At 42.4% G+C, this 12,852-nt stretch overlaps 1 pseudogene; it reads right to left on the minus strand.

Annotated features, from left to right (window-relative positions):
• Positions 1-6,520: 6,520 nt before the first annotated feature.
• On the minus strand, positions 6,521-9,997 carry LOC109475947 (annotated as a pseudogene).
• Between the last annotated feature and the right edge of the window lie 2,855 nt (positions 9,998-12,852).

The following is a 12,852-nucleotide window of genomic DNA, read 5'->3' on the forward strand; positions in this document are numbered from 1 at the left end:
CAGCGGTTTTGGTTTTGAGCTTCCTTTTGTAGCTTATGCAGCCTTTTCTTCGTGATCGTGCAGCGGTTTTAGGCTTGCACCTTTTGCGGAGAGACGGTCGTCATTTGTTCTTTGTGACTTGTGCAGCGTTTTGGGCTCATTTTGCGGTGAGTTTTCGAACCTTTTTGTATAGTCATGGCGGAAGCCCCCTAACATCGATGTGGCATCTGTGCTCATGACCATTTTTGGAGTCACCAGCGCATTATTGACCGATTCCTGCCTTTCTTGTTTCAACAGGATGGCTTCCGTTTCTCTGACTACGGTATTTTCCTGTACATGTATGTCAAAAGCATCAGGGGGCCATTCTAAAGTCTTTAGCCTCAAAATAAAAATTTGTTTTTTGTTTCACCTCCTGACACTTTCGAAATTTCGGTGGGTTACCGTGGTGCCAGGGATGGATGCCCACAAAATGTGCTATTTTCATGACACAAACCCTCAAACAAAATATCCCACAGACTCTATATGTTGAGTTTCTTCCCTGTAGTTTCTTTGTCGGTTCTTTGGGTTTATATTTTTATATTGGGGGTTTGGGGCCTTGACCGCGGGTCTCTCTTCTGTCGCAAAAGCTCCCTTTGATGGTTTTGCCAGAGTCTCTCAGTTTATGCCTGTATTTTCCAACGTTAAAAAAATTTGTTATAAATTAATGCTAAACTCTGATTTTGATGTTTTGTGACTGTTCGGTGTGTTGACAGCCTGCGAGTCACGTGGCAGATATGTTTAAGAAGTCTGTTATAACATAACTGAAGGCGAGTTGCCTAAGGTATCTTATATTCATTAAACCCTTGGAAAAGAAACCTTTCAGACTCAGTTAGTTTTGTGTAGACCCATTTTGTTAGTATGAATGATTACGGAGGTATGCATAAAAACCTCGTAATACAATCGGAAGGAAATTATTTCATTGTTTTTAAGTGCATTGTACCAACCTATGTATCTATATCTTTCTGTATATCCCCTCATCCTGTATCTATATCACCACTGTCTGTCGTGGAGTAGATGTGTGATCGACTGCTCTGTAGCACAATGATGATTATGATCGTCCGGTGTATAAGTTTGATGCAATTTCAACCTTATTTCTACCTCCGTGCATGATGGTTTTGTTCATTGAGTGTCCTCTTGTGTTTTCTTAGTTATTTCCCTAAGCTTGGCTTTTAGAGCACACTTTCATGGAGTAAGGTCAAAGGTCTCATAAAGATCTTTTCATTTCCTGTATTCAATTCCATGTTATATGCTGGGCAGACACCACAGTTGCGTTGCGCAGTAGAGTTTGTAGTTCGATTATAGTTCCTAGTTAATAAAAAATATCTTTGAAAATAACTTTTTATCTGTTGAAAATTTTGGTCCAGCTTGGAGATTTTCGGGCTAGAAGGAACAGGTAGGGTCTAAACTCTCCTACTATGGTCTAATTTTGTCATTTTCACCAGTTAAGTGGGCATAATGAGGGACCTGAGTGATGAGGCCTGTCCTGCCTAGGGCGGATGGATACATGAGAAAATTAGGTCTAAAGTAGGGTTTGTTCACTGTTGTCAGCTGTTGTAAGAGTTTGAGCTGGTCAACCCCCTATTTTGCACAGACCCTTGTGGCTCTCTGGTGCATAAGAAGTTTTGAGATTGAAATATGAAAAAGTACTTTCGTTGGGACTTGTTTTAGTGTATTTTACCATAGGCTTCTATGGGCAAAGGCAATTGTACTGTCTGCTCATATCTCAGGCCTTGAGGTAGACAGATTATGCTAGATTCACAAAAATGATGAAAGCAAGAACTCCAGAAACTAACAGAATAACCAAATATTCGTATTAGTTTGATACATAGCTATATATTTAACGTTGTTTATACTTATACAAGTATCTTATACTTAAAGTCAATTGAAGGTGACAAATTCAGCATGTGGTCTCTTATGAATTTTTAATGGCATGAATATCAGTTCAGTGTGCTTAGACGTAATAGAAGTGAGCAGTAAACATGTGTTTGGTTTCATAGTTGGTACATCTTGTCATCTGACGTTACGGTAAATGCGATTGAAGGAAATACTAAACAGATATTCGCACGAGAAGAAAATACTTAACAGATAGAAACTGGTAGAAATCACATTTACAGATTGTCTGTCACATACTATCATGCACACATGCTAATCGTAGTAAAACGTTGAACTTTAGTACAACACACAATTTACAGAGATCAAATTTTCAGCGACCACTGTCGCCTTCATCAGGATAATTAATGACCAATCACTTCACAACGTGATCTCGCGAGAGTTACGGTTACAAACACGTGACCTTATTCACACGAGACTTTACTGATACGTGACGCAAGCGATTGGTCAAAAGCGCCAGAGAGTTTATATCGTCCACCTTCTCAGTGAAGGCTGAAGTGCTCTGATATACATGTATATGGCATATGGCCTCCTTAATACCTCTTAGAAAGTAGTTCTGTTCAGTGTCCAGTATTCTAACTTTGTCCAAAGAGATGGCATGGCCCAGTGATTGGAAAAACATGCAATGGTAGTGGTTCCGTGGAGCCACCAGTCCAATGGGGGTTTACGTTTGTTATAAAATTAACTTCGACAAGAAGGATAAAATAAGTTTTTCATAAGGCAGCCAAAAATAGGATGGCTAGATAAAATCAGGTGGAAAAGAGACCTTGAACTGTGACATGTCAGAGCCTCAGTATAAGAAGTATCCATTCCTTTGCCTGGCGACTGGAGTATGTAAATGTCCTTGTAGGTTGTATTCTGTTCTCGACATTCCATTGTGCAAACACCCGTATACGAGATGTGGTAAGGTAAAAACGTCTTTGCTGCATAACCGGGAGAGCCGCTGTACATGTGTAGTCCCGTATGAGAGAGTTCCAGTCCTTGGGAGTAGATTGCTTACAATGTAGTATGAATATGTATGTAGAGCATACCACATCAACTCTGTGCTTCATGAAAGGTAAACGTATCGTTGAACATAACTTGTCGTGAGTTGGTTTTGTTTTCAATGCTCATGATAATGATCATTCTGGCATGCTCATTTCACCTGAGTGAAGTGAGAAAGTCGTGTCTTAAAAGTGTCTTTCCCAAGGACACAAGATCGGTGACAAGATAGGGTTCGAACGCGGGACCTCTTGATTCTGAGTCGAACACGTTACCGCTACGCCACACGTCCAGCTACTGACAGTTTTTCACCAAGTTGGACACAGAAATGTCTTCCAAAAGGGACGTAGTTTCTTTACGGGATTACTGTCCTCCTGATCTGGATCGCACGGGTAGACCAGGATTCTCGGGATTTTCCGTAGACGATCAGCCATTCAGTCCATCACAATATGCCTGCTGATTTCTTAGGTTCTATGCGGAATTATTGTAAATTCCATGTATGATGAAAGTTGAGTTGAAGCTTTGATATGAAGTTTCTGCAACTTGTCCACAACATGGCGTCATTTTACCCTTGGTTTCAGTACTGTTGGTTTGACAGTCACAGTTCATAGGTTTAATGGTAGAAAATTTTTTATCCTTCGAAGATCTTTCCCTACAATTGCTTTCACAAATATCATACTTCCACCATTGGACTGGTTGCTGCTGTCACGTATCGCTCTACTGCTTGTACATATTTATATCCGGGTGGTACAGGCAATGGAATTTAATTTGGCTCCGGGCGTAAGTAAATGTTTTACATCCAAACACCTGGCAAAAAACACTGAAAAGTCCTGGTAACGTTTTTTAAGGTCAGCTTCCGTATGCATATTCCCTGATTTCATACACTAGAGGACTGTAGAAAAATTTATATTCCTAATGCAACTAAACGAACCATCAATCGAAAAACATATCTGATACTTTATATCTACAGTAACTGAAAAACGAGAAGTTGAATTTATATAACTATAGTTAGTATCCCTTCATCTTGTTTTGTTGTGACCTGTACTTAGCCAAGTGTGGCAAAAATGTGCAATAAAAGTCTAAATTCATTATTTATTTCATTTACAGTATTCATTATCGCATCTAGTTAGCTGTACAAGTCCTGGCGGTCTGAAAGCCCAACAAGGGGCCAAATCAAAACCTCTCACACACCCTCCACCCCAATCTTTACTTAGAATATACGCGCACGTTTTGAAATAAATTACAAAATAATTTAGGTACATATCACTAGCAATTAATGACCTACTCGTCTACAAGCTAAATATCAGTGCACATGTTAATCTCCAAGCAGATTTACGGGTGGCATAACACAAAAAATGCAAAAATACCTTGTCATGCCACCCCCAAAAGCTGCTTGTTTTGTTGATTATTCATCATCAACGTTTTTTTTGTTTCAAGTGCCAGGAACATGTCAAAAGGCCCATACTGGTTCAATGAGCTGTACATGTACACTTGACTTGTCTAATACACAATGCAGAGTATTGAGTATTTCTGCCTCAGAAAACAAGAGACTCAAATTGATATCACTTCGACTGCAGAGTGTTTTTTTCTTCAGATTATGTACATTTTTTAAACATTTCAATAGTATCCTAATGTCTTTTTAATATTAAATGTTGCTCAAAATATTGCCAGTCAGCAATACGTTCATCAAGAAGTTCAAATTGACAAATTCTAAATTATTTTTTTGTTTTACTAGTGTCTCAGACTTTATTACGTCTGAATCGTTATTCGACAGGCTTACTGTTAAGAATAACTGGTTATGTGAGTACGCCAGTGTTAAAATGTCAGTAGGGCGAAGATGGCTCACTGAAGAAAATATTGTCAATCCATGTCATGAAAACATTTCACTTTGGTATAATGAACAATGTAAAATCCCTGATGTATTTACTAGTAGATTTTTGTATTCCACGTATGTGACTTACAACAGTGTTAAACCTACCGCACAAGCATACTGGGACTCAGTAACCCCTAATCTGGATTGGAGAAAAATCTGGAAATTTCAAACTTGTAATATTAAACACAATAAGCTGCGGGAAGTAAACTTTAAAATTCTGCACAAGATACTACCCTGTAGGTACTTACTTAACAAATGGAATGTAAAAGACGAATCAGGAAACATTTATAGCAATAACTGTGTAATTTGTAATACTGTGGAAAACTACGAACATATGTTTGTGAAATGCGATAGACTTAAGAACTTCTGGAATAGAGTTAATGTTGTCAAGGATGTAACGCACGATGAAGTTTTGCTAAGTTCAGAAGAATGTAACATATTAACAATCGCTAAGTATGCCATCTATGTGTCCTGGTTAAGACATAAAGATGACCACAGAAAACTGCAGAAAGATGATGTAGTTAATACCTTCCTTTATTACTGTTCCATATACACATGAGTACACTTTGTACACTAAGCTTTGCTGAGAATTTGTTATGACATACATGTATCAATGAACATTTGTATTCAATAAAGTGCCGTGGCGGACACGGAAAAGTTAAAAAAAAAAAATTTTTGTTTTTGTTTTTTGGTCATTTTCTGTGAGCAAGGTGTTTATACTTATGTGAATAACGGCTATGGAAATTAATGCTGTTTTTCCGATTTCAGTCCTGCAAAAGCTACATTTTGTACTTTATCCTCATGGAGCACTGAAAATTATAGTATCTGTTACATGAAAAAAATGTTTCACATAAGATCACATAATTATAATCTGCCAGGATATAGGAAAATGTGACACACTTAACACAGACTAATATTCTGATCTGTAATGTGAAAAATTGTGATTTGGACTTCACATAATTTTACATTTGACTACCTGCAATTCGCGGCGTAAAACAGCTTCACATTCCTTCACATATTTTCACATTTTATATTTACATTTTTCGGTAATGCTTTAGGGTGGTCTGATTTTACAAAATTGAATCACATTTTAAAAGGGTCACATAATTTCACATATCACATATAATAACATATGACGATTCACATTTTCAAAAAAATATATATTCACATATTTTTTCTAGGCGGATTTTCATTGTATCATATTTTCTTCGAAGTTTGCATCATTTTCATATAATTTTCACATTTATGCACCTTGTAGTGATGATGTCTCAGAGACCCGTCCAAATGTTTGCTTGTGGACAAATATTTTACAAAATTTAATAAAGAAAATTTGCGCTGAATAACGCTCGAGAATTCAGATGGTATATCTAAAATTTTATACCAGGGGTCAATCGTTATAATTTTGTAGAAACACTTGTTGTCTGAAAAATAAAAATTATTTAAAAAATTGACTAAGACAATTTTTGGTGATGATTTATTGTAATATTTCATGAGTAAAATGAGATAAAATGGGCTAAAAGTCACTTTGACGTGCGATAATATACATTTCTAATATCTCAAATTTGTGGATGTGAGACAAAAGACATTGTCTTCATTATCAACGTGGTGGTTTGTATCTTTGAAAAAGTTGTAAGTTTTTTTTACCTTTAAAAAGGTTTTAGGTCTGTTTGAAACTAATTTCTGCACTCTGAAATGATAACGTAGGTGGTTAGAATTGTTACGTGATTGGTGGAGGGTGAAGCGTTTTCTTGGGTGTACCTAGGTGTCGGGCACTGTGAGGGAGAAGAGGAGGGACGCACGCCGAGGTGTGTTACGGGTTCCCTCCCCTGGGATCTCCCAAGGCCAGTAGGTGTTAGGTAGTGTGACGGTGGGGAGTGGAGCACGCCGTGGTGTGTTACAGGTTCCCTCCCCTGGGATCTCCCAAGGCCAGTAGGTGTTAGGTAGTGTGACGGTGGGGAGGGACGCACGCCGTGGTGTGGTACGTGTTCCCTCCCCTGGGATCTCCCAAGGCCAGTAGGTGTTAGGTAGTGTGACGGTGGGGAGAGACGCACGCCGTGGTGTGTTACGGGTTCCCTCCCCTGGGATCTCCCAAGGCCAGTAGGTGTTAGGTAGTGTGACGGTGGGGAGAGACGCACGCCGTGGTGTGTTACAGGTTCCCTCTCCTGGGATCTCCCATGGCCAGTAGGTGTTAGGTAGTGTGACGGTGGAGAGGGGAGCACGCCGTGGTGTGTTACGTGTTCCCTCCTCTGGGATCTCCCAAGGCCAGTAGGTGTTAGGTAGTGTGACGGTGGGGAGAGACGCACGCCGTGGTGTGTTACGGTTCCCTCCCCTGGGATCTCCCATGGCCAGTAGGTGTTAGTTAGTGTGACGGTGGGGAGGGAGTCACGCCGTGGTGTGTTATGTGTTCCCTCCCCTGGGATCTCCCATGGCCAGTAGGTGTTAGGTAGTGTGACGGTGGGGAGGGACGCACGCCGTGGTGTGTTACGTGTTCCTCCCCCTGGGAGTCTCCCAAGGCCAGTAGGTGTCAGGTAGTGTGACGGTGGGGAGAGACGCACGCCGTGGTGTGATATGTGTTCCCTCCCCGTGGATCTCCCAAGGCCAGTAAGTGTTAGGTAGTGTGACGGTGGGGAGGGACACCCGCCGTGGTGTGATACGGGAACCGCCCCCTGGGATCTCCCAAGGCCAATGGCCACCAGGCTGAGGGTGTGTGAGGAAGGCGATATGGGCCTCTGTGACCTCCTGACCTCTTGACAGAATCGCATCTGTGACGTGGACGAACGTCTTCAAACTTTGGTGGGTAGAATGGGATACCAAACCTGTCCTCAGATTTCTACGGGCTCTTATGTCCTGGGCATCGAGGGCCTTTCTATATAAGGTATTGTGCTGGGCGTTGGTCTGTTCAGCTGATCCATATGCGGGTATGGATCTTCCAGACAGGTGTCTGTTGGAAGCAGTTGTGACATCCCGGAAGGCCCGTCGAATCTGTCCTCTGTTTGTGACAACATGAAGCGAAGATTGTGCAGCGTCAGCGTAGAAAGGCATGGGGCCGCTCTCCTCGTCGTCTGGGATCTCACTGTAGGTATGGTGTGAGACAGGCAGGGGGCGCTGTGTAGCGGCTCCGTGTTCTGGCATCTCCCAGGCTGTGCTCGGGAGAGCCGGCAGGGGGCGCTGGGCAGCGGCCATGTGATCAGGGATCTGATTGTAGGTGGGCTCAATGGAGAAGAGAACAGCCGGCAATGACCTACAGGACGCCGAATCGTCTGCGGCGCTCCTGTGAGTGCACGCAGGAACGGACGCAGACCGGACCACACCGGGGAGTGCGCCTTCTGGGATCTCGCAGTACACGTGCGGCCGGCCAGGTAGAGGTCTTTGGGCCAAGGCTACGTCATCTGGGATCTGGCTGTAAGTAGGTTGGATGGAATGCAGCACAGCGGGCAATGACCTACAGGAAACTGCGTCATCCGACGCCATCTTGCCTGAACGTGTAGGGAGGGAAGCAGACCTCAGCAAGCCGGGGAAGGTAACCCCAGGCGGGACGGTCCAAACGTGTGCATCGTCGCTGGCGATGTCGTCATCCTCACTCATCCTTGTTGAGCACAACTTCAAAACCAACACTACAAGGGACGTGAGGACCAGGCCGACCACTGCAGAAACAACAGCAACAGATATGAGAACATGATCTGTTGCCGGAGGCACCTCTGGTCCAGGTCCAGGTTCAGTTGTCTCCTGCAGTGTAGATGTGCCTACCATTTCTGAAGATGTGTAGTCTTTCTCTGTATGTTCAGTGTAGTGTGTAAGGCTGATGGAGTGGTCAGTGTTTGTTCTGTAAGTGGTTGCCGTTGTCTGACGTTGGTTCTGAGAAGTGGTGAAGAACAGTGGTGTGTGTTCATCTTTGTTGAGCAGAATGCAGCTGATGTTCTTTGTATTGTCATGGTTGGCGTTTGCATGTGCTGCGTGTGTGTGTTCGTAGCCGGGCTCGGTGGTCGTGAGCGTGTTCGTGTCTTGTCGCTGGACAAATGACATACCGATACCTTCAGAGGTCGAGTTCCCCGTCGACAAGGAAACCAGTCGGAAGGTTGTACTTCCCGGCATGTCCAATGCAATTCCTCCATCGTATTCCCACACCTGCCTGCACTGCTCAAGCGTGTTGGTCTCCAGTTTGTCTGTCAGAGAGTCGTCAGTGGCCAGGACAACTACAGGGGTCTGGATGGAGATTGTGCTCAGAGAACGACCCAACTTACTACATGCATATGATCTGACCTTGAAGTTATAAGGCGCGCTGTGAATGAATGATGGATCAAACATCCACCCAAACGAGAGCTCAGAGGTTATCCTATTTGGGTAGACACAGAAGACGAACCTGGGAACAGCAACAATCAATGTTGCTGACCCCCTGATGTCATTGGCTATCCGATACAGGCTCCACGTCATCTTATGCGGCTTTGCTTGGTGAACAGATGACAGCATGCCACTGCTGACATGGAGCCGTGATAACCGAGACTGTCCCCGGAACACAGCTTTATCCAAACATGACAGATCAGTACCACTCAGATCTAACCAGGCCAGCTGTATGTGGTGGAACGACCTCGGGGAAATACTTTTGATTTCATTCAAACCCAGATTCATGACCATGATACTTTTCAGTCCAAAGAGCCAGGCAGGGTCTACAGCCTGCAACAGATTGCTGTCTAGATCCAAGAAAAGTAGACGGGTTAGGCTGACGAAGCTTCCTGGCTCTATCTGCTTGATGTGGTTGTTTGACAAAGTCAGCATGCGGAGCTTCTTCAAGCCAGTGAACCAGGTCTGTCTGACATTTGTCAACCTGTTAGAATCTAGGGACAGTGATTTGAGACTGGGTAGCCCGGAGAAGGTGTTGTTCTCCACATCAGTGATCTTTCCATCTATCAAAGCCAAAGTGAGGACCACAGAATGCTCAAGCGGGGCCAGGCTCTTTTGCGTCAGGACGTGGAATGGGTGCCCTCTTATTGCAACATGCTGGGCCCCAGCAATGAACGGGAATGGGCTTGCAAACGCAACACCCTCTTTTGGGACCTCACATATGACACAAGTGCCAGCCAATGTCCTCTGCCCCATGTTGCCCCAAGGCACACACTCTTGCCATTCAGCTTCCTTACACCGAGGAAAGCCCAGGCCATTTGAAACTGCACAGGTACACATGAAGAGGAACAAGAACAACATGCCTGCATCCCCCCTCACACCGCCACTTCCATGCATCCTGTTCGATCGCATCCAGACCTTTCATCCGAGAAACTATTTGTCACTTACCTGACGTGTACTTGGTCAGGAGATCTGTATCATCTGATAGTCGAGCTGTCAGTCAGCTAAGCACTTCTTTTATCCGTTTTAACAATGATATTTGGTACGTAACAAGGTTTACACCGCTCGCTGTGGCGGCGTCTGTACGCACTTATTTATTTACCAGACTAATAGCTTCATGATGTTATGTTTATGTATATAGCGGTTGCCGTATTAGGGTTTGTTATTGTACAAGAGCTGCGCAGAACCATGCTTCCTGAAGAGCAGACTAATATTATGATGTAGCTAATGACTAGCAAGTAGGAAATATTAAGGTCGTTGAACTGTATGTTTTGGTGAAAGAAAGCGATTAGTACAGTGCATTTGTGGGTGTTTTAGATTTTGAAGAAATTTTTTAAAAGTGACATTGCACACATTTTCTGGAACTGCGTGACAATTAATCGGGTTCAACTGGGATTTTTGGTTGTTGTCAATAATGTCTGGAATCAGTTCGTTCATCGGTAACTATGGCGTGTTCCTAGATGTTTATGAGTCATAACTAGAGTTCTCCGATCTCTTACCTTCGCCAAAAGATGTTAATCTTAAATGACTGACAACGTAAATATTATTCCTACAGATTATGCAAATATGCTCCTCTGTATGAGTTATATCAGTTGATCATATTCTCCACCAAAAGACAGCCTTATCTATCAAAGAATGCCATTCTAGAATTTCCACATGAATTATGCAAATTAGGTCTTTACTTGACTAAGATATGTTCACCTAATGACGTTCACCTTAACTTAACTTTCAAACACCCCAAGTATGAAATTCCAGGCAGTTACCATTATGCAACATTTTCTTATTAATTATGTAAATTAAGTGTTAATTTACATAATCGATATCTGCCTGTGTTTCGTTCTCAATTACATATGTCACAAGCTTGAATAGGCCTATGATGTAATGCAGCTGATTTATAGAAATTCCTAGTAAATAATGAAAATTACATCCAGATTTGCATAATTGTCGCGTCACTTAAGCTATCAACATACCAAAAATCACGACGATCTGTTGAGTTATCCCCTTTTAAATATTTTTAAAGAAACACATCTGCAGAGTCCAAACCTTCGTCACTTCTTCCCCAGCACAAGACCTACCTACCGCTCAAATTTCGTGACCCTAGCACGTCCAGATCATGAGATATCAAACCGGAACGTTCCGCTGCAGTACCACAACAAGCCGTCAGGGGGCCCAAAATCTAATCATTTCGAGGTCTCATCAAGACCTACGCACCTATTAGGTATGAAGACAATCCATTTAAGCCTTCTCGAGTTATCATGTTTACAGACAGACAGACAGACAGACAGACAGACACACACACACACACACACACACACACACACACACACACACATACACGAACGCCTCTGAAAACACATTTTTTCTTGGCGAAGGTAATTATGGGAACGAGGTGCAAAAGTATGTCGTTCGGTTGGAAGCGCCATTGCAAGTCTTTTTAACCCATCTCTGAATTGAAGCGTAATACCAGTATCAGAGGTCAACGATCAGTACAGAAGGTGTCCACATTAGCACGTCGGCAGGACGCACTGCGCCTGCGCGAAACCATGATTTTTCAGGGTTCAAAACAACAACAAAGTTCAATTGTGTAAAAAAACCTTGCCAGCCTGTACGTAGCTTATGAACATTTTCTCCATGCGATATCTATATTAGATAATGAAAAAGTACTCGTCTCTTGTAGTGTGTAGCTAGTTCTAGTAAGAGCAAGTCCATAGTGTGGCAGCTATCATAAAACAAAACAAAACAAAAATCAAAATTAAAAACAAAATTGTACAGTAGTGCCATTATGTGAACGATACAGGCAAGTCAACATTGTCTGAAAACTTCTGGTTGAGAAGTGTGTATATAAACCAGCACGTCTTGAGTAAATTTTATCTGTTTGTATCTGTATCTGTACAGCCGGTATAACCGCCCTTCGGCGTAACACACCAGCTTCTGTATAGCCGGTATAACCGCCTTTCGGCGTAACACACCATCTTCTGTATCTGTATAGCCAGTATAACCGCCCTTAGGCGTAACACACCAGCTTCTGTATCTGTATAGCCGGTATAACCGCCTTTCGGCGTAACACACCAGCTTCTGTATCTGTATAGCCGGTATAACCGCCCTTCGGCGTAACACACCAGCTTCTGTATCTGTACAGCCGGTATAACCGCCCTTCGGCGTAACACACCAGCTTCGCAGGCACGCGGCGCGGCGGCAGCTTGCTATATCACACCGAACGACTTGTTACACTCAATCTTTGCACATTTGATTGCAGGAGTTGTTTGAAGGTGGAAAAAAGACCAAACAATATTCTATACTAAAAGGCTTTTAAATGTTTATTTCATCTTGCAAAGTATGGAATTTTTCCATGTTTAACAACAATAGTTTTGATTATGATTATGATTTTGACATTTTGGTTTGTATATTTCTGTTCAGCCGTTTATATATGTTGTATCGTTTGTTAACTTTTCAGTTATACTGATCTCTCTTAACTTTTCTCAGTTATGCTACTTGATTGTATAATTTAGTTTTATAAAAATTGCTTTCTGTTGTGTTTATGTTTTGTTATATGTTTATTTGTCCCTGGGCCCTCTTGGAAATCAACAATTTTACTGTTGTAGAGGCTACCCAGGTGTTTAGATAGTTTTCAGTGCTTCAAATGTGCACCTCCTAGCACCTGACTGAGGTACTGCATGAATGTTTTTACAATTACAATATTTTCAGCAAGTTTTGCTTAAAAGCATTGTATATCCTTTCACCTCAAAGATGAT

The sequence above is a fragment of the Branchiostoma belcheri genome, unplaced genomic scaffold, assembly GCF_001625305.1.
Source record: "Branchiostoma belcheri isolate BF01 breed outbred unplaced genomic scaffold, Haploidv18h27 scaffold358, whole genome shotgun sequence".
Taxonomy (NCBI): domain Eukaryota; kingdom Metazoa; phylum Chordata; class Leptocardii; order Amphioxiformes; family Branchiostomatidae; genus Branchiostoma; species Branchiostoma belcheri.